This window comes from Prenolepis imparis, unplaced genomic scaffold (genome assembly GCF_030444845.1).
Source record: "Prenolepis imparis isolate NDT839.2.m4 unplaced genomic scaffold, iyPreImpa1.0 SCAF_8, whole genome shotgun sequence".
Taxonomy (NCBI): Eukaryota; Metazoa; Arthropoda; class Insecta; order Hymenoptera; family Formicidae; genus Prenolepis; species Prenolepis imparis.
Genome location: NW_028141166.1, coordinates 15,996,391 through 16,017,351, shown reverse-complemented (window position 1 = coordinate 16,017,351; position 20,961 = coordinate 15,996,391). Strand labels below are relative to the sequence as shown.

Below are 20,961 nucleotides of genomic sequence, written 5' to 3'. Positions count from 1 at the left end.
TATTTGTTATTTTATCAAATGTTTTCTCCGAAAAATATGCTACGAACTTATGAACAATTTATAAATATTTTATATAAAAAATAATTTCCCACTGGGAAATATATACGATGTGCCTGTGTGCAGTACGACGACCTAAACAAAGAGCTAATGTATTAGTAATATGCTAACAAACGAGATTGCTTTTTTCGAGTTGGATGAATTGCAGTCGACTAGCCCAAGCGTGATTAATATGAATACTAACAACGCGGAAATTCGTCCCGTCGTGGCGACGAATTTCGCGCGAATACCGCGGCGGTGGTGCGCAACGATTTAATTAGTTCCCAGGTCCGTGATTGCCCCTGTCATCTTATGAATATGCGCTACGGACATTTATTTCAAAGTTCGTTAATTCGAAATTTCTAGCTCAAAGTGATAGTAAACTATATATGTTCCGCGATACTGACACTGCAACTTTTTATACTTTTTAATATCACCTCGAGCGTATCAATATTATCGGAATATAAAGGATTAAATGTGACATAAGTAACTTCTGTAATATTTTATTACAGAAGATAAACGACAACTTTTCTGGATCCAATTTTCTGTATGACAATTATAAATAAAAATGTAGCAAACTTCTTGGAAAAATAATTTGAGATATATTCGCAAACGCGTATATGTGAGATGTCTAGATTATTTTATTTAAGCATTCTATATGCCAACGCTATAACCGTAATGCGCGGATATCAGAGAGATGATGTTCTTTCGAGACGCATTTTAAAACTTCTTCGTTCTACTTATTAAAGTTCGTATTTTCGGCACGAAGTTGTAATGAAGCGGTCACACGCTACGCGGTACAACGTTCCTACCATTGCGGTCGAACGAAAGCGACTTTTCTTCCGCTGATATCACAGCGACTGCATGTTTCAGCAATGCGGTCGCGCAAACAAGCAGCAAGGGGTAGAATGTTTGCGGCGAGTTCTATAATATGGGCAGAAAGCCGCGGGAAACCTCACCGCGCGGAGTCAGTAGATATACCACCGTATACCACGACGGGCACAATGCAGAGGAGCTTACGAATTTTGCGGAAAACTCATCCATGCGTGCGTCGTACGTGACCGTGCATTGCGTTATACAACTCCGGGAGAGTAATTGTGGTCGCTCCGAGTGTGAATAGCGATTACCGAATATAGTTACAGAATTCACGCAACGCACTCTGTCGCCTCGTGCCATAATTTCCATCTCTCTTGAGTAATATACATTATTATTCGACCTATTGATCCTGTTTCGGCAATAAAATACAAATTATTTGCATAATGATAATCGCGGACCATAATAAATTTTCTCTGCGACATTGGAATCGATTGAAGCTGCTCCTCCCTCTTATCTTAATTATGATTGCTAAAACTTGATTCATTTTTCCCGAAGTTGGGCATTTGTTTCTAAAAAGAAAAAGAGCTCTTTTGCAGTAATATTCTTTCAATTTTATTCATTAAAAAAGGACTAATTTAGACTTTTAATTTTCACACAAAATTGCAGTTATTAAAAAAAAAGAGAAGGAAAGAGAATAAGAGAGATAAAAAGATCGGTCGATGGTGTTATACTCGGCTGAAAGTAGTAACGGCGTTCCTACTAACGTAAAGTCAGACAAAATTAAGCGAAAAATTATATTATCCTTAATTAAAAAATTAAATTACATATTTTAATACGCTTTAAATAGCTTTAATAAGTTTTAAATAATGTGAAATATTTCTCAGCTATTTTTGCGAAATTAATCATTACAATTAAACTCACAATTAATAGATACACGAAAAGAAAAACTTATTTTAGAATTTTAATTTTACTTGCATACATATAGATTTTAATCAAATATTTAATTATATTCTAATAACATTTTAATTAATTATAATATTTTAATTAATTATAATGTAAATTTACGCAATTTGTGTAGGATTCTCTACTTACAATTGCGGTTAATTACGAAATTCGAAGTACACTGAAGCAATATAACTGCTATATCTTAGTTCTCACAGGAAGATAGTCATTGCACCTCTCGATGGACTAATAAATCTTGAGCGGCTGGAGCGCCGTTCAAGCTCCGACCGAAATCGATTCGATCAGCGAACTTCTCGAGTTTGTTCCGTAACGTGTGGTTTAATCGAGCGAAACCGCGCTTGTAGTTCAAAACTTTTCAGCATTATTCGATAATATTCGTTGCAAGCGCGAGCAGGTCAAGTGGGGATGCGCGGTCATTGCCGTGGGAAAGTAGTTTAAGTCGATATATATATATATATATATATATATATATATATATCGGCGACGTGAGATGGAACGATACAGTCAGTCTCGAATTAGTTCCAATGTCTGACTTTAACGCTGTTACTACTTTCAGCCGGGTATAACACCACACCGGCCGCTCCTCTCATCTCTCTTATTCTCCTTTATCCTCGTTCCTAGGCCCTACGAAAGTGCAGTCTGCACTGCAACACAAAGTAGGACACGGTAGGGCTTAACGACGAATGCAAAAGTAGAGGTGATTTTAATCCTGGGGGAATTAACTAGAAAAAGCAAAACTTGCTCATCAGCTAATGCGAATTATTGTAGAGATTTTTCTGCATAAAAAAAATATATATATATATTTATTCGCGATGAATTTGTGTGTTATTTTATTTTACGTCTAGGCCAACAAATTCTGTCGTATCGAATATCGTCAGACGAAGCGAAATATATCGCGATATCGCGGCTGGTTCGATTTTTTAATTTGATTCTTTTCAATCATCAAAGAGATATCGCGATATTCATTCTCTCCCTGTCATTTTATCGAATGCGAAATGTGTAATCTAATTTTGAGCGATCGTTTACGTGTCGCGATGTCTCGATCACTCATCGCGGAGAACAAATAATATCGAATTCAAAGGGAATATTAATTCGAATTGATGTTTGCGCGACGGTATAAACCGGATAAATACCGGTTGTCGGTCCAGACCACTTTGCTTCCGGTTTGCCACATAAGCGCGGCTGCCAACTGTTTGCCCTCGAGTTGTTTACAAACATTGTTTCACATTTGCGTGACCCTCTAACGCACGACTGGAAATTATCGATAGCTTTGCCTACCGCATATAACCGCGCGCGCACAGAGGTATGTTTTGAATATATCAGGATACCTTAAGGACATACATCCTCAATATACAACAGCGCATACATCCTGAGTGCTGGTAAAATATTGTCGATACTTTAGAAAACGCGTCAGCGCGATGGGAATTTTTCAAAACTACATCGCGAAGACAGTTATTTCCATCATCGCGCTATGACGCTTTTATCATGTCGCGTTTTTAGTTGGCGATGTAATTTCAATATTAAAATTTTTTAACGAATACCGCGAATAGTTTAATAAAAAATAAATATTATATAAAGATAAATTAACGCGAATATTATTTTCCGACAAATTTGAAAAATGTCTACGTTATTTAAATTACAATTTTTGCAGCTGCACGTTTTTATATAGATTAACAAAAAATGTAATACAGTCAAATAGTACAATATTTTAAGAATAATTCAACTTTAGCGTTATTGTAAAAATTTATGCGCACACACACACATACATATTTACTATATAAAGTATACTAATCTTTATCGAGTATATAAAATATACTCGATAAAGATTATCGAAGATACATATTCTAGTTTATTTGTTAAATTTATAATCATAACATATTACATGCATTTTGAATAATATGTATCAAGATTTATGCATGGGTATCCGCTGTTGCAAAGTGCTGATTGACAGCTGTGATGCATATTTCCGCTTATGTACATGCCGGTTGAACCAACTAAATGTATCCCACAGAACGTATAATGATTTCATGCATTTCCACGCAATTAATTATGTTTAACGAGGTTAATGACAGAGGTATGGAAGAAGGGATTTTCCGATGCGCCAGCGAAAAGGGAATCCGCCCAAGTACAATACTGTGTCGATTGTGTGTGAGTTTGAAGCGCGGACGAGAAAATCGATTCAAGTCTCATATTAATCTCGGATACGCGAACTTTTGAAATTTTAATGTAATGCCCCGAAGGTAATCGGCAACTCCGGCGGATTCGCAGTTGTAGTAGCAAGCCTTGTAATCTGCGAATAGTCGCGCAATTTGTGGCCTAGTTCTCTGATGAAAATATAGTTCGCTCGGAAAATAATGTATTCTCTACCTACGTAATTTAAGTTTAGAATTAAATATCACGAAATAAATTGCTGTTTTTTTCATTGCTCAGCGTCGAATTTTCCAAATTATTAAATATCGCATTTTCAGCAAGAAAAAAAATATTAAACTCAGTTTCAGATACGCCGTATCTTCGAAGAGATTGTTAACTTCTGACAAACTTAAATACGAATTGCTTGAAACTCGAATTTCTTCCTATATCGGGAACACGATGCTTACGAGGAAAAATTGTGGAGAGAGAAATGGAAAAGATTGTAGAGTGGAAAGAAGAGAGAGACAGTAGCGCCGAACGGTTACTTTGGTGTCCGGAAATTAAGAATAAAAAAAATTGGACGTTTGCCAGATCGTGTTATACGGGAGCAAATCCGGACAACTAATAATGAAACGAGCTATATAATATCGCGGCCGGTCGAGCGACTACGGACGTGTCTATAAATTTACGACAATTTACTATAACGGCCGGCAGCTACGAGACTTGCGCGGCGGTAGCGGAAAAGCTAAATTAAAATTTCGGCCCGGCGTATCGGACCGGAAAGAAAAAACAGCTACGATTGCAATGACGGCCGAAATTGTAAGCGAAACGAACAATCGCGTGCAAGTTTGCTGTATGTGTTTGCAGTTGAAGAAGCTTTTTCGCAATCGCTTGCACACAGTTTTTTAAAAACGTTTTACTATCTCTCGTTTTGTCAATTTCTGTAGCATCTTTTCCGAAATAAAAAAAATTTTCAAATTAAAAAAAATATTTATATCTCTCTCTCCTCTCTTTAAAATATGTAGTATTATATATATTAAAAAAATATGTTACATAGCATTTATACATATATATGTATATATAAAATAAAAATAAAATAACAATATTAAAAATTTAAAGATGATATTTAAAAGTACTTTTTTCATTCACAAAATGTACGAGAAGAGAGAAATGAAAAAATATTATTCAATACAACACAACAGTATAACACGTAAAAAGGAAAAAAAAACAGATAAAATTTGATTTTTCATGACGTGATAGATTTAATCAATTTTTTGATGTCATCTCAATATATAACAATCAATTCGATCCGAGATTTTTCTTGTATGACTGATTGTTGAAAGTTTGATACCGACCATGTCAAAAATTCGAAATTGAGCGAAAAATATTTATTAACGTTTGTTTCAACAACATATTGAAAGGATCATATATAAATGTTATTATTACTATTATTCATTTACGTTACAAATGATTATATCTCTTTTTATATAAGTTTTTTCACTAGAAAATGTTATGACGAAATATTCTTATTTATTGAAAGATACGAGATTGAAATAAGAATAAATTCTATTTTCTTTTAGTTATATGTTACACTTCTTTTTTTACTACATCATATATCCGATCAATAAATCGTATCACTACTTTGAAACTGGCAAAATTCATTTTTATTGCTCCTGTTCAGATCAGACAATCAGACGATTTTAGCGATTGTCAATGGCATGATGTTTTTTTTTCCAGCCGTCCACGGGAAAATGGACGGCATTTACTTTTCTGTTCCTTTTGAAATTTGAGGAGAAGCGATCGCGAAAAGTTGGAGTTTGGTTTTCCGTCGCTATTGGATGCTACGAAGAAGATAAGGAGATGCTTCGACGATATATTGGAAATATCTCGGCGATGGTATAAAGATCCCACAAAGAATAACGCAGAGAGACTTCATAGCTCTTTTATGCATAGTTTCATTGGAATGTGATGTATAGGGCGGTAGTGTATGAAGTCGTCGACGTAGTCAAATGAGCAATAAAAAGGTCTGACAAAATAAGAGTTTGTTTATTACAACTACACTTCTCCAATTCTAAAAGAATCCAATTAACTTTGAATACACCTTACAAAAAAATTAGCTTACAATTCCGGCGATATACGTTTTGATAAACCGCATTTCAGCAGATATCAATAAATAATGCAATTAAACATTTAATTTTATAATCCAGTAAAATATAATTATGAGGAATTACATAAGCAGATTTATTTGTAATTGCTATATTTGTGTGGATCGTTTTATATCATTAAACTTATATTTTACATATTTATATTATAAATCTACTAATTATATAATTTGTCAATAAAATAATTCTGTTTTTTAATGTATTTTTAAATGCAGTGTTGTGCAACAAAGTTACAAGGATTAAAAATAATTAAAATTAATATACTTGTGTATTGATACAACAAAATAACTTTTGCAGTATTTGAAGCATGAAAATTATTTTTAATGATTTTTCTTTGATTATCGAATGGAATAATAATTTCAATTGCGCTTCGATAAATTATTTTCATAAAATCATGCGTGAGAAAGAGTTAAAACCGACTTTATTTCATCAACTTTTCGACATACTATGGAAATTTTACTTCTTTAACATTTCTGTCAATTTTTTTTCCTATCGAAGTAGATTTTTGCAAAGTGACGCGAACCAACATTATTGTCGCAAATCCTCACATCGCACGGAGACTAAAGTCGCCTCTTTCATCAGTGGAAAAAGCATTCATCGAGCACACGTATTCGTTATTTCTGCGCTACCACGTCGCGGTGGCGCGACGTCTTTTTGGCATTCAACTCGTCAGCATTCTAAAAGACGGGGATGAAAGAGAGAAAGCGAGCCAATTCCGACCCTAAAACGAACGGTGCAGTCGTAACGGGACAAACAAATAACCACCGAGTGCGAGAAACGCGTAAAAACAAAGTGCTGAAAACAAAAGACAATCGGCGATGATTCGCACCTCCTTTTCATCCCTTATTCCCTCGCATCCATTTCCTTCCCCTACGTATTTACAACCCCGCGACGCCGATGTTGCTGAAAGACGCGGCGTTTCTCTTCCTTTTGTCGCGCGCGTGTATCTCTCTCCTTCTCTTTCTCGCTCTCTTTTTTCCCAGACTCCCTGGCGTTTCTCATGTCTTCTCTTATCTTTCAACTCGCTTCGCGAAATACGCATTGCCGGTTTTGTTCGAACCGCGGGCCCGTGATTTACGACGATCCTTGTCTCACTCAGCCGGACTTTGTGCCGCGTTTCCGCGCTGATAATGCGCATCTTCCGTTGGGAGATGCTATATATGAAATAATTGCACCCTTCCGTATCAGTACGGCTAATTCGCGGCTGTGTCTTCGACTGAGAAAAATCCTGCTTGTTCCGGCCTGTGTGGCAGAGATGAAATACGCTTACCGCGTATATGTAATCTATAATCGTGCGCTGCCCCAAAAAAACTGTGGACGCGTATATGCAACCGTATGCAACGATGAGGTTTGTTTGCTCACGCGTGAAAAATATTTCCCGATATGGGCGATTTGCTGATGAAAAACTCTGCGAGTTTGCGAGTTTTTCTTTGCCGATCCGTACGCGTATTTAGCATAGGTAATATCATCCCCTGTGTTTCGCGGAGAGAGAGAGAGATTCTCTCTCTCTCGTGATTTCCAATTTCTCCCTTTTCCAATATTTTCATATCTGCGCGCTCTAATATTTGTTTAATTCGCCAAACCACGACAAAGCGTTACAATTTTATACGACGAAAATGGAAATAGCGCTTCGCGCGGCAAATATACCGAATGACGATGCGAAAATAGCGGCATTCGCATAACGAGCTTTATTCGCGCGCGTGCAATTTTCACACGGCGCGTTAAAGTCAACAAAATAATTTGGGGCGCGCAAAGCGGGTAGCCCGCGGTCAGGAGATTAAATATTGATTTATTCTGGAAAGTGTGTGGCACAATATATAGCGGAGAAAAAAAAATTTTAATGAAATATCTCTCGATACTTTGATTCCGCGTCACGGCTTTTCTGACAATAGGTCGATGGTGAATATCGATTTGCTTTTGAAACATAAAGTGACTCTGCCCGAACTAGCAGTTTTGAAAACAGTTTGAAAATATAGTACGTGTAAATATAGCACGTGTAAAGAGTATTAAAACGCCAATAAATCAGCGGCATTAACTTTTTTTTATATTGCAGTAAAAAAAAAATATTTTAGAGGCAATTAATTTGTTTGTTGAAGAAGCATTATTAAATATATACTTTACACAAATGTGCTCATTTATCGGACGACGTACTTCATGAATTATGCTACTTATGCGTCTTATCGCGATATGTCTCAATCATGGAGTTGAATAAGTATGAGATATAGAGCATAATATTATGCTCTGCTTGCGTTATACAGCTATAATACTGTGCGTTAAGGGGTAATAGAGAATTTTATGGCTCTACCGCGAGTTTCATATAAAGTAATAACTTAAAACAGCATTATAAAGATCATTAGCGGTGCTTTTATTCAACCTATGCATTTAACATTGAGGCTGTAAAACTCTCTAATTACGTATAACCGCGAAATTTGTATATTCCTAGCTTTTACTCAACGTTATTTATTACACAATGATGAAATATATATAAATTATATCAAGTTTGTGTGTGCGAGTTATTGCTGATCGCAAGTAGTAAATATTTTTTGTCATAAATTACCCTCGATAATATAATGAGGAGCTCATGTTTAAATCATGATGAATTACTATGACATTTATAAACGATAAGAGTAATTATAGCGCATTTACATTTTCAGTTGCGTTATTTCTTCTAAGTATAAACAATTTCGCCAATAATCTGAATATTATTTTATTGAACAGAATGCAGTATTGTCGAGCGATATTTAATCAGAATCTATGAATCTTATATTACACGGTCGCACAACAGGCAACGCCGAGAAACAATAGTGAGCAAACACTGCAATTGCTCCATAACTTCCACGTATAGCATTCTGCCGTTCGGGGCCAATAGCCGATCGGTCAAAATCTCCGGCGTAACCGTAAACGGGAAAGGAACCGTTCGGTCGAGAGAGAAGGAACTCGAGAATCGCTCGACAGGAAGTCCGAACGGCAACGCGCTCGACCTCGTTTATCCGTCGACGACGAGAGGCGCCCGCCGTCGAACCACGAGAATTTAATAGAGGGACTTCCAGGGAGAGACAATTTTCTTGGTATCTCTCGTGGAGCGGCGGATAACTCGTCGGGAGAGATGGACGGAGGGGTGGTGGATGTTGGGGGCGAATCTGGAGGGCATCGTAGATTGGAACGCTTCAACTTTGATTCTGAAAGTTACTCGTTAGTTCCCGGAAACGATGTCGCGTTTGTTACAGTGCTTGTAATGTCTTGCTGCAGCGAGATATCGAGCAAATCTGTTACAAATCTCTAGAAAGATGACACGAGATTTGTTTCGGATAAATCTGACGTTTACGGTGTAACGATTAAAAGTAATAAAATGCAATCACATGTGATGTGTATATCGAAGATTAACAGAGTTAGATTCAAAAAGAGATTGCGAAAGTATATATGTATATATTATATAAATCTGTCCCCAACACTACTAATTAGATTACTATAAATTATTTTTTATTAATTCACGATCCTGTTTCTTATTCTTCATTCTGCCATAAAATATTTTGACGTCAAGCCATTCGTTTTGTTAGCCATTCGTGCAGTAATGAAAGCGTACATTCATACTCGTTTTTGCACTTTCAACTCCGCAGACGTTACCCTACAAACAGATGGTTTTACGATATTTCAAATTTATTTTACAACGCTATTTTACGAATGCGACGTGATCGCGCGATTCTCGTCGTCGGATGGAAGGAGAAGCCGTATATGTGAGGAGAAGCTTGAGTTCTCGGGATCGTAAACGGCAGGGTGACATTAAGAGCCGCTCTCTCACATATATATATACGCAATAATTCCTGCGATATGAAGCTTATCGGAGATTCAGCTAGTGGTTTATGATGTTTCAATTACGCATGCAATCATGCCAATATTACAATCGTTCTAATGCTCGATCTACTATATCATTCGAATGTTCCTCTTGAGGCTCACAGTCTTGAGCAAAGAGAGGAAGAGAGAGAGAGAGAGAGAAAGAGGAGAGAGGGGGAGAAGGAGAACCAAGTGCCAATGAGAGATAGTGCGAGAGAGAAATGGGGGATTGAGAGAGGGTGAACTCGGATGAGCTACAGGGTTGTCCCAAACCGCACGTCTCCACCGCTATTGGTACCAATTCGACCACCGTACCCGGAGCGCAGTTCCGCTGGATTCGTCGCCATTGCCGGTGGCATTGTAATTGGCTGCCAAATGAGAGCCCAATCTCTCCTAAATCTTCCCAAGTTACGCCATGTGGAATCGGTTACGGCGTCTCCTTCGGTTTGAGAAAACGAAGATGCTCGGGGATGTTCTCGGCGAGGCGGAAAATAATTGATGAATGAACACAGTGATGACTACAGTGATGATGATAATCGAAACTGTATATCGAATAATGCGTCAATGCTAAAGTTGCGTATTGATATTCTTCTAATTAACCCTGATATTCCTCTAATCAATACTTGTGTTCATATATAGTTGTGTATACGTTTCGACGTTTTGCTTACTTTCTATAAGTTTTCAAAAGATGCTTTGTATGCGGCAGTAAGAAGTTCATGATTACAAAGGCTTCATCATTCATAGCAGCGCGTCCTTTTAACGGCGGAGAAACCGGTATGGCCAAACGAGAGGAATATAATGAAGCGCTTGCGAGAAAAGAGTCTGTCGAGGGTTCGACAGAGTTCTGTAGATCATTTTCGGTTCTCTTCTTTCGTTTAATCCAAAACAATGGCTGAGGCAGCACGAAAAAAAAAAAGGATGAAACGAATCCGTAAAGAGTTGAAAATTATTTGCCGAGGGTGACGCGACAATAAATTTGCGGGGAGAAGGCACACAAAATCGATTAAAAGCACCGAAAGGGAACTCTTTTCACGCACACATGAGCCTCTGGCATACACGCATTTTACAGACGCGACAGTCATTACGAGAAATGATTGTTAGGCAGCACTGTTTTGCGATGTAGAAATGATTTCCACAGCACATATGTGTATATAGCAAGATTTTGAGAATATTACGAATTGTATCTTCTTTCTTTCTATCGTATATTTTAGTGCATTATATTTTCTATTATTACTTGTCATTTTATTATTACATCTATTTTATATAAAAAGTATTTTTATTTTATCTATTTTTTAAGCATTTATTTATATGCAATTCTGTAATGTATATAAATATTCCTGAATACGTTTCTTACAAGTTTAAACATACTATTTTATACGACGTATATATTCTTGATAATTATCTATTCTCAATGTTCATTTACCTACATTTTCCTACATTTCGCTCTTACAATACTTGAAGCGAATATGTCGATCGTATATTGCTCCAGGCTTTGTGTATCGACAATATAAAGACAGTCTATTCCAACGAAGAGATTGAAAGCGCGAAGTCCAATATTGATTCATTGTCGTCTAAACGACTCAGAGAATGCATCGTCTGCAATTTTTGAGAAGAAAGTCTTTGAATTTCATTTATCAATTCGATTAACAATAAAAAACAAAGGTACAATGTATATTCTTAAAAGATTACATAGATGCTTTCTAATTTTAATAGTTTTATATTTGTTTTAATTTTTTCTTATATATACATATAATTTTTTCTATTTTGATTTTTTAAATTACTTAATTAGATTACAATCTTTTAGTTAATTTTTTAGAACATTTAAATTACAATATACAATTTGTTAATATATTTTATATATTGTAACCAAATTTTTAAATTTGTTTATAGTAGATATCACAGTGTATGTATACATATTTTTATTATAATTTGAAAAAAATGATAGTATCAAATATTCCATTCTCTAATTCTATATTCCACAAAATTTATAATATATATTAATATATAATATATATTAGACCAATACAAGTAAAAATATGCGAGGAAAATAATTACTATAGTAAATAACTTTCTTTCATTGTGTACGGAGACGAGAGTATCTCCTTTTGATCTTATTTTCTTTCATGTCATAAGTCACTGCTTCGTTAATCAATCAAAGCCGGGATTGCTGTTCAAACCTTGCTTATTCTATGTTTCAACGTGGAAATCATAAAACAACTTAATCTCCTCCAAAGAAAGAGGTCGCACATTCGTGACATGCACAATGTGATCAGACCTCGACATTTTTCCTTAATTCCTTGTTGATCTAACTGTCGGGATAGCATTGTGTGAGTTCTGAAATTAACAGTCCTTTCATTGTACATAAGAACGTCGAAAGAAAGCCGAATATTTCGAGAAATCTTGATTACACACGAAGGTGTTAAAAATAAAAAAACGAATTATGTAACCCCCCCCCCCATAATATAATTATTTTAGTGAAATAACGTTAAAAAATCGAAATGTTATTTAAAAAGCTATTCTATGATGACAGGCTTTAAGATTAGATAATGTTTTAGGGGAAACGATATGCAAGAATAGAGTTAGCCTCGAATTTTTTAGATAATGCTAAATCAAATCTGGCTTCTATTAATTCATCAATCACACGATTCAATTTTTTTTGCTAATCGCGCGCGCGCGCGATTTTGCAGCTGAACATTCACTGAATCTAACAGTCGCAACATATGGCAAGGGATACATAAATTGTATCGTGCGCGACATCTAATATTTTCCAATACGTCTCGCTCTCGCTTTGATCTTTGAGAGCCGTCGCAACCGAACACTCGATTCAATCGCTCGGAGAGGAAATGCAAGGAGTATGACGTTATAAAAGTCACGATGAAATGTACGTGGATATTATCGACTGGTATTGAATAAATGCTATATCATACGCGTATTTATTGCTATTAGTTGCTCCGGTATATTTTTTTTTTTTTTTTTTTTTAAAGAAAGGCGCATACGTTATTGCCGAATAGATTAAATAAATATTCATCGTATTAAAAGTTTGAAAATAATAGTGATGAAGAAACTTTCTTTCTCATGTATAATTATCTCTTGTTAATTTAGAATATTTTTTAAACTTCTAACTGAAAATTTTTCGTATGAGATATAGAAAAATTAAGATCTTTGATATAAAATTATGAAATTCGACATTGGTTATAACTGATTATACTGTTGATAACTGATATTATGATAAAGTGCATTTAATAAATTATGATATTATCGCGCGAGAAAAGATGGAAGTTTACTTAGTGAAGTTCTAAAATAGAAAAACAGAATTTTCCGGATTATATACAAAAAGAAAAAATTACGTCGAGTTTATAATATATAATATTTTGAACGTGAGATATAAGTAGATATTTCTTTCCGCCATATTATATGTAAGAATAATTTCACAGAGTCTGAATTTTCACATGCGGTTTGCTGTTCAGTTTTTACAATATTTATATGAGATAAACAATTAGTTTTTTTTAGAATTTTGTTTACGTGTACACGTTTTTGTTCCAACATACATTTATACGTTTAATTAAGATAGAAATTCCAATATTATGAAAATGTTATATTAATCCCGAGATTTTTTAAAAATAAACTTTTAATATATTGTAGAGATTAATTTATGTAAATTTATTTCAATATTGCAACTATATATCTTATATCATATTGGCAATTTTATTAAATTATGTATGCATATGATATAAGAAATAACTTCTATAAAAAATATTGTAACAACTTTTTCATTGTAATATTGAAGTAAAAAGTGAAGCAAGATTGTATTTAGTATGCAGAATAACATAAAAGATATTGGTTGAAAATTGTATTAAGTATTTTAAAATGAGAGATCGCTGCACCACACTCACAAACGCAAATAAAAAATTTACTACAAAATTATGATTATAAATGATAAATTATAATATAAAATATAAATTTTCTTCACTTAGAACTTATATAAATTATTCATAATTTTCATTTTTTTATGTAATGCCATAGTGATTGATTTATATGTTAAATATATCGCGCATATGTATCCTGCAAACTAAATATAAAGAAGAAAGTGGAATGTGCAAGATTCCACAGAAAATCATTCCGACTACGTCACACTCTTCGACACGAGAAACCCTCATGCATAACAATCATGACGAGCGCTGCGGCAGTTGTTTTCAATAGGAACGCCGTAATTGCGGGCAGACAAAAGAAGAAACCGTGACGCGAGAACCCTGCCCGTCTTTCCATAAGCTTTGCGGAATGCGAGACGTCGACTGCGACTTCGGCGGATGTATATCTTGCCAGTGGTGGTGTCGTCGCCGTCGCTGTCGTCGTCTCGGCTGACTGAAAGGGGTTGAAAGCCGCGCCAGGGGTTGCCCGTTACATAAAGGGCGCATTCGCACAATAATGCGCGTCATACCGTGTGCGTATCCGTGTGTGCGGTTACGTGCGGAAATTACACGCTCCGGTAGACGTCTACTCCGAGTCGCGCGGTTGGGATTATTGAGAAGACGAGTCCGCAAACTACCTTGACTTTGGCTTTTACGCGATCTTGGATACGGAAACTGGGAAGCGTCGCGCGCATAGCGGAAGAGGAAACAAATTAAGAAGCGCAGAAGGGTATCGCAAACTCGGAGATCGCGAAGGAGTAATTTGCGCAAAATCTAAAAATTGAGAACATTGATATAATTACGTGGGACATGCTCGGGGCTCACAAAAGCCTCGAGTTTTTACGAGTAATCCCGGCTCCGAGTTCAAAGGAAGGTCTTTGTAGCAACGAGAAGTCGGATTAATTTCAATTTTGCGGTCATTTTTTTACAATCTCCGCGCGTAAGGGGTTAAATTAATTTCTTTCATCGTCGGCGCTTTCTACCGCCATTCGCCGCTTCTTGACGCGGCCGTCGTAGAAATTATTTGAATTTTACGGCACGTCTGTGGGTTCTTAACCCAGATCAATGCTGATGTCATAAAGAGCCAATTAGATTTTTTGTACGAATATCGTTTCATTCACTGCCCTTTCAGCTTTGACTTTAACTCAACAGATTACGTCAAATGATTCCCTACGAAGCTTGCGATAACAAGCTGGTAAAATATGTTTGATTTGATTGAAAAATTCAATTCAATTCAATTCCCTGCGTTGTTGATGCAATTTGTAAGAAATTATACTTTAAAATATTTTTTTAACCTGTTCAATTTACGAATTACATTATTATGCAAATGATAAATGATTATAAATCCTTATAAAGACTCTTTTTTGAAATGCATTACTTTTTATTTTTATAAAAAATAATTCTTCTCTGCCAGTTATATAATTATATTTTATTAAAAAATAATTTTATTATTATTATTTTTTATCGTCAAAATCTCTCTCCTATTATTATTCTTATATATGTTCAATAAAATATTTTTTCATTACATGTTTCTTAATTATTTTTACCGTGTTAATATTTTTTAATAAAAATTATCAAAATGCGTTATTATATAGCTGTAGAATTTTTATCATTAACAACTTTGCATATAATCCTGTCGATGTACTCGCAGTGCTCAATTAACATCGTTATTAATCCCACTAAGACAGGATCGATGCCTGCAGTGAAATCTTCTGCATGATTAGAGAAGTGGCATTAGATCGCTGAAATCCTCATTTCGTCGATTGATTGTCGTGCAGCTCAAGGAAGACGTATTCGGAGATCCTCGAAATCCGGAATAAAGGTGACGGAGTATAGAGGATGAAGGATAAATCGGGTTCGTTGTTAGGGCTTTCTAGGATCGCGTTCCTGCTCTTGAAGGCCTATTAGTGAATCCCTATCTTCTGACCACTCGGGCGTAGTACAGCCGGTCACAAAGCTTTTCAAAGTGAAGCTCGAATAAACGTGCTGACCTGGAACTATTATTATCTGACCGGATAATTATACGCGACTCTCTATTATTACTATAATCATGTTTGGCGAGGTTGTTCTCCCATTTGTCATAGGACTCTGCGAATATTACAGTTCCAATTGATTGCGTTCACTTTTGCGTCAAATTTCAACCAGCGTTTTGCAAATTGCAACAGTTGCCGATTATTATCTCTTTTTTTCTCCATTATATAACTTTATATTTAACGCACTAATTGAAAGGCCAACGAAATAAATATATTGTATAAACAATCATAGAAGATGATTACAGACGTGTATATTTTTTTTATTTGTAATATTCTCGTATAACTGAAGATACGAATCGATCTCTAAAAGTTGTCAATCACTGCTCCTTTTTCTGACCTCTTTTTCTTCATAGCGACCCCACGCTCCGAGTTTTTCATTTGTTACTCACAGATCGATGGTCTTCAAAAGAAAGCCGCCGCAATAATTATTATGGGCAATCTTAGATTCGCAAAGAAGCCATTTCTCTTAGGACAAAAGCGTCTCTGTAGCTCGTGAGGTTGATGACCGAATGGCGACGTAGAGAAGTAATTCAAGGGATGACCAAAGAATGAGAGAAGCCTTACCGTCTCTATGGCATCTGTATTTTCGTCACTATTGTCGTTCATCTTTTTCATAACGTACTTTTTATTAGTTTCTCTGATTTTCCATTCGAGGCTATTATACTATCGGCACAATGCTAGGAGATAAAATAGTAGAAGTGATCGTCGAGTCATACTACTCATTGCAATAGAGAGGACTTAGTCCATTCTTGTAATCTTTATACAAAGTTTAACGCATGTATATCCATCTGAAGATATTTCATAACGTAATTTATGGATAAAAGTAACTATACATTCAATATTGATATGAAATAACGATATCGTTTTCGTATCAGGTTTTGTATTCAAAATATTTTGATTTAATGATTAATATAATTTTTTTTATCAAATAAAGGACATCAGAGTAAAAATTCGCGAAGAATTAAGAACTTTGAAATTTAAAATTTATGTTTTAAATTTAGGATATATTTTATGTATACATCGTAATTTTACACAATTATTATGCGATTATTTTGGAAAAAAAATATTTATATATCAATACATTTTTTACTATTATTTTATCATTTAAAAAAGTGATTAGTATTATTATTATACCATTACACTATCAATATTATTTATATTATTTTATTAATTATAGTTTGTATTTAAATTATTTTTAAAAGAAATATTTGATAGTTTAAATGTAATATGAATTCATATCTGCAATGAAATGCATCGCCGGACATAATTCGCGCAAAATACCAGCGCAGCGGGAGAGTAGTTGGCGATGCTCTTTGGAACAGAAAAATATAATCAACGGTTGCTTGGCTCGGCACAGAGACCGGGAGGTAGAAGAATTTTATCTGCGATTGATTTGTTTGGGCTGTAGGGTGATTATAAAAGCCACCGTTTATAATAGACGATTGTTTGTTGGTCAAAGAGTTTCTTTTCTGTGATTGTCCAGCGTTTATAAAAAGAGATCCAATTTTTATCGAGTAATTGCGAATAAGCAAGTTTTCTCATTCTCTTAAAAAGAATTTTCCGTAATGAGTTCTATTGTTTAAAAATATAAGCAATAAGGAATAGAATTATGGTATATATTAATCTTGAAAATCGTCTCCGCGTTATTTGTTGCAAAGATAATTACAAACAACCGAGAAATAAGAAATTTGCTCGAGAAAAACTAAAAGAAAATCAATATTTTATTACACTATATACTATATTTTAAGATATTTAACAAATACATAAATGAAAACTGCTGTGCAGCTAATATTTATATTTGTATATGTATTAAATTTTTCTACATTATTTTATAAGTTTATTTTACTTTTGATAAAATAAAATAAATAATAATTGAGAAATAATGTAAAGAAAAATTTTTTTAAATAATTTTAGCAGTTTGTTTAAAAAAGATATATATAATAAATTTATAGAGTAATTAATCGTTTTGAGAAGAAAAAAACAAAGTGGAGTTATTATTTCAAAACATATTAATATCGCACATCTAATTGTAAGACAGCCGTCATCATAAAATCATCTCAAACTTATTCGGTCTAAGGGAGGTCTAGAAAGTAATTTCCGAACCAATGAAAGAACAACCTCTCTTTCCGTCGCCCTTTCAGTTCGAAATTACTTCATTTTAACTTGGCTCTGTAAGAGAGAGAGCAACTTCGGAGTAACGATATAGGAATTTTCAAGCCGCCGTCGTGAGAAAAGTGAGCGCAACATCCGGTTGGTCGTCGACGGCATGTTTGCGGAGCGGTGTTTATTTTTAGAGGATACTTTTGCGACGTACTTTTGCGAGACACTCGCTCGGCCATAGCGGCCGAGTATCATATCATACGACACTCGACCCTGCTGGCTCTGCTGCGTTAACCAAACCCAACATCCCTGAACCAAATCCAACCCCCGGAACCGCCACCTTCTCCGCCACCGGGCAAGGGTATACTTTGTTTGCCTTGTGCTCGACCATTACTAACCCCGCTATAGCCGAGAAACCATGTAACGTACAGCGGCGCACGGATGAGCTACAAGCTACTTCCACCGTTGCTGTGGAAATCGTGTATTTGCTTACTGCATTTCGGCCGTTTCCGGTGGCATTGCATCCGGAATGCATCCGCGTGGAAGAACGTGGCGTTTTGTTCCTAGCGAATGCGCATTTCCGAATGAAAAATATGTAACTCTTTAAGTATTTCTTCGCGACTGTGTGATAATGATATATGTATCATTTCATTCTACTCCGTTATTTTAAGATAAGTATAACTCGTGTAAAAAATTATTTGAATAAAATTGTAAGGATGCGAAATTTTCTAGGGTCGATGTTAATTTTATCATCATTCTTTCTCTCTCTTTCTCTTATTCTCTCATTTTTTCTTTCTCTGAAAGTATTTATACTTTTTAATTCCGTGAAAGATAAGTCCACTTTGAAACCTGTACAAAAGATTTATCAACAAAATAAATATACTTTATTAATTTATATAAAGTATATAACGGACTTAACTTGTATTGTTTGATCAAACTAAATTAGTTGAAAAAAGTGTAAGTTTTAATAAAAATATAAATTATTTATTTATCTTTTTCAATACCGTAATTTTAATAAATTGATATAAAATTTTAAAAATAAAATAATCCGCTTTCTTTTATTATCAATTGCCAGGATTTCAAACGGGTGCTCTTATCACGCATCTGTTTACAAATTCATAGCACATTACGATTATGAATATTTTCTCTCTTTCGAGATTCCATGAATACGTGAGCCGCTTCTCTATCCCTTATAAAAGAGGACATGACGATAACATCTGGTCATTGCGTCAGAAATGTTCGCTTTATATGAAGTTCAGTCTATTCCTCCAAAACTTCATAATCCTCTACTAAATATCCTCTCTATTAAATATTAATGCACATGTGTGCTATAAAGGTTTTGGGAAAATAAGCAGGAAGAAGTAGAGGAGTAGATTAATGTATAACTAATTAATTATGAATATTCTCTCTCTCCCTCTCTCTTTCTCTTTCTTTCTCTTCTGAAACACCGTTTATATGCAAATATGGCGTATTCACTGATGAGAGAAAATGCAACAAATATGTCGTTTCGCATAATATTTTCTTTGCAATGCAAACATAAATTTCAATCAATTAAATAAAGATACAATCTTATATCATCAAAAAAATTTAATTATATAGAAATATGTAGCCTACATTGCGATTAAAAAAACGTCATATAAATTAATTAATAAATAAGGAAACTGTTTTAAGAAAGATAAGAAATACATATCAAGTACATATTTTATATATATTTCATGTCTTTCTTTTGAGATTTTTTAAAAAATTTTGTATAAACAACTTTTCTTTGTGATAAAACATCTAAAAGTTTCGATCATATTTATTTTGATTCAATTTCTAGCCAGAAATCAAGGAAAAAAAGGAAAAATCCTTTTACTGCCAATCAATTATCATTACTATCAGATATCTAAAAATTTTACACTCATTTATGATTGTAAAACATTACGGTCATCAATCAAATCGACGTGTATGTCATTCAGATCACGAAAGATTGTATATATTCAGATTATAATATTTCAGCTTAATCTATTTTAATCTTCTGACGAGAAACATCAAGTTATTCATGATCTGTATCTTAAAACTGTTTTATATAACTTATAAGATAAAACAAATATTTTATATATGCAGAATTGTCGTACAGAATTGAAATAAATGTCATTTGTTTTAATTATGAAAATTTTTTTAAAATTATTATGTAGCATTTTCAAGAAAAAAATAATTTTAAAATATAATAAATTTATAAATTCCAATATCTAAAATTTTATTCTGGTACACAAATTTTTGTTTTAAATTAACTTAAACGCAGCCGTACGTGCGGTTGTCATGGCATTCGTTGTTCGAAAATTAAGGTAAGGGAGATCTGATGATGTTTTATATTTCTGTCTCAAATATTTTTATGTTAACAAAAGGCCATATGCCTAAATACATCATTCGCGATAAAATTTACATAGATTCCACTACCTTAAAGTAAAATTAAAGTTTGTCACTCACCAGTCGATGCACAACAACGGAATTGAATCTTGAATCAGAAGCTCCGTCAATCTGTAACATATAAATAGAAGACTCCAATTATAACAAAGTTCAAAAAATTATAATTATATATGAATCCATAAAATTTATCAAATATATTTAATAAAATAATGAAATAATTTTGGAAAAACATATTTTAAAATGCTTTTATAAGATATTATATATAAATTCCTTTTCTTTTTTTTTTAATTTGATGGATTATCCAGATAAACGAGAATAAACTCGTATGCGCGATTAATTAAAAATAAGTTTTGCTGTCACTTGATGCCTCTCTTTCTCATCTCAGGTTATTCCTCAGAATTCGTCAGACACTCGCGCATTGTACTCACTCGCGAAAATGTTAATGACAATCGTCCGCGGCATACTGAAAACTGACGCGCGACACTTTGGACGGCACTTCTGAAATAATTAAAACGAAACGAATTGTTCGTGGTACGATGAAAACGGACGCGCAACACTTTGAATGATATTCCG

The 20,961-nt window shown here is 34.4% G+C and overlaps 1 protein-coding gene and 1 long non-coding RNA gene across 6 annotated transcripts in view; one reads left to right on the top strand and one right to left on the bottom strand.

Moving 5' to 3' along the window:
- The window catches only part of LOC145939328 (protein amalgam), a 296,331-nt gene that overhangs the window by 241,773 nt on the left and 33,597 nt on the right, over nucleotides 1–20,961 (top strand). The window lies entirely within an intron of this gene.
- LOC145939848 (uncharacterized) overlaps nucleotides 1–20,961 on the bottom strand; it is a 35,307-nt gene that overhangs the window by 4,932 nt on the left and 9,414 nt on the right. Inside the window, exon 2 of the long non-coding RNA XR_014425910.1 lies at nucleotides 20,449–20,499. This is a non-coding gene — a long non-coding RNA (uncharacterized LOC145939848). The remainder of the gene's footprint in view (nucleotides 1–20,448; nucleotides 20,500–20,961) is intronic.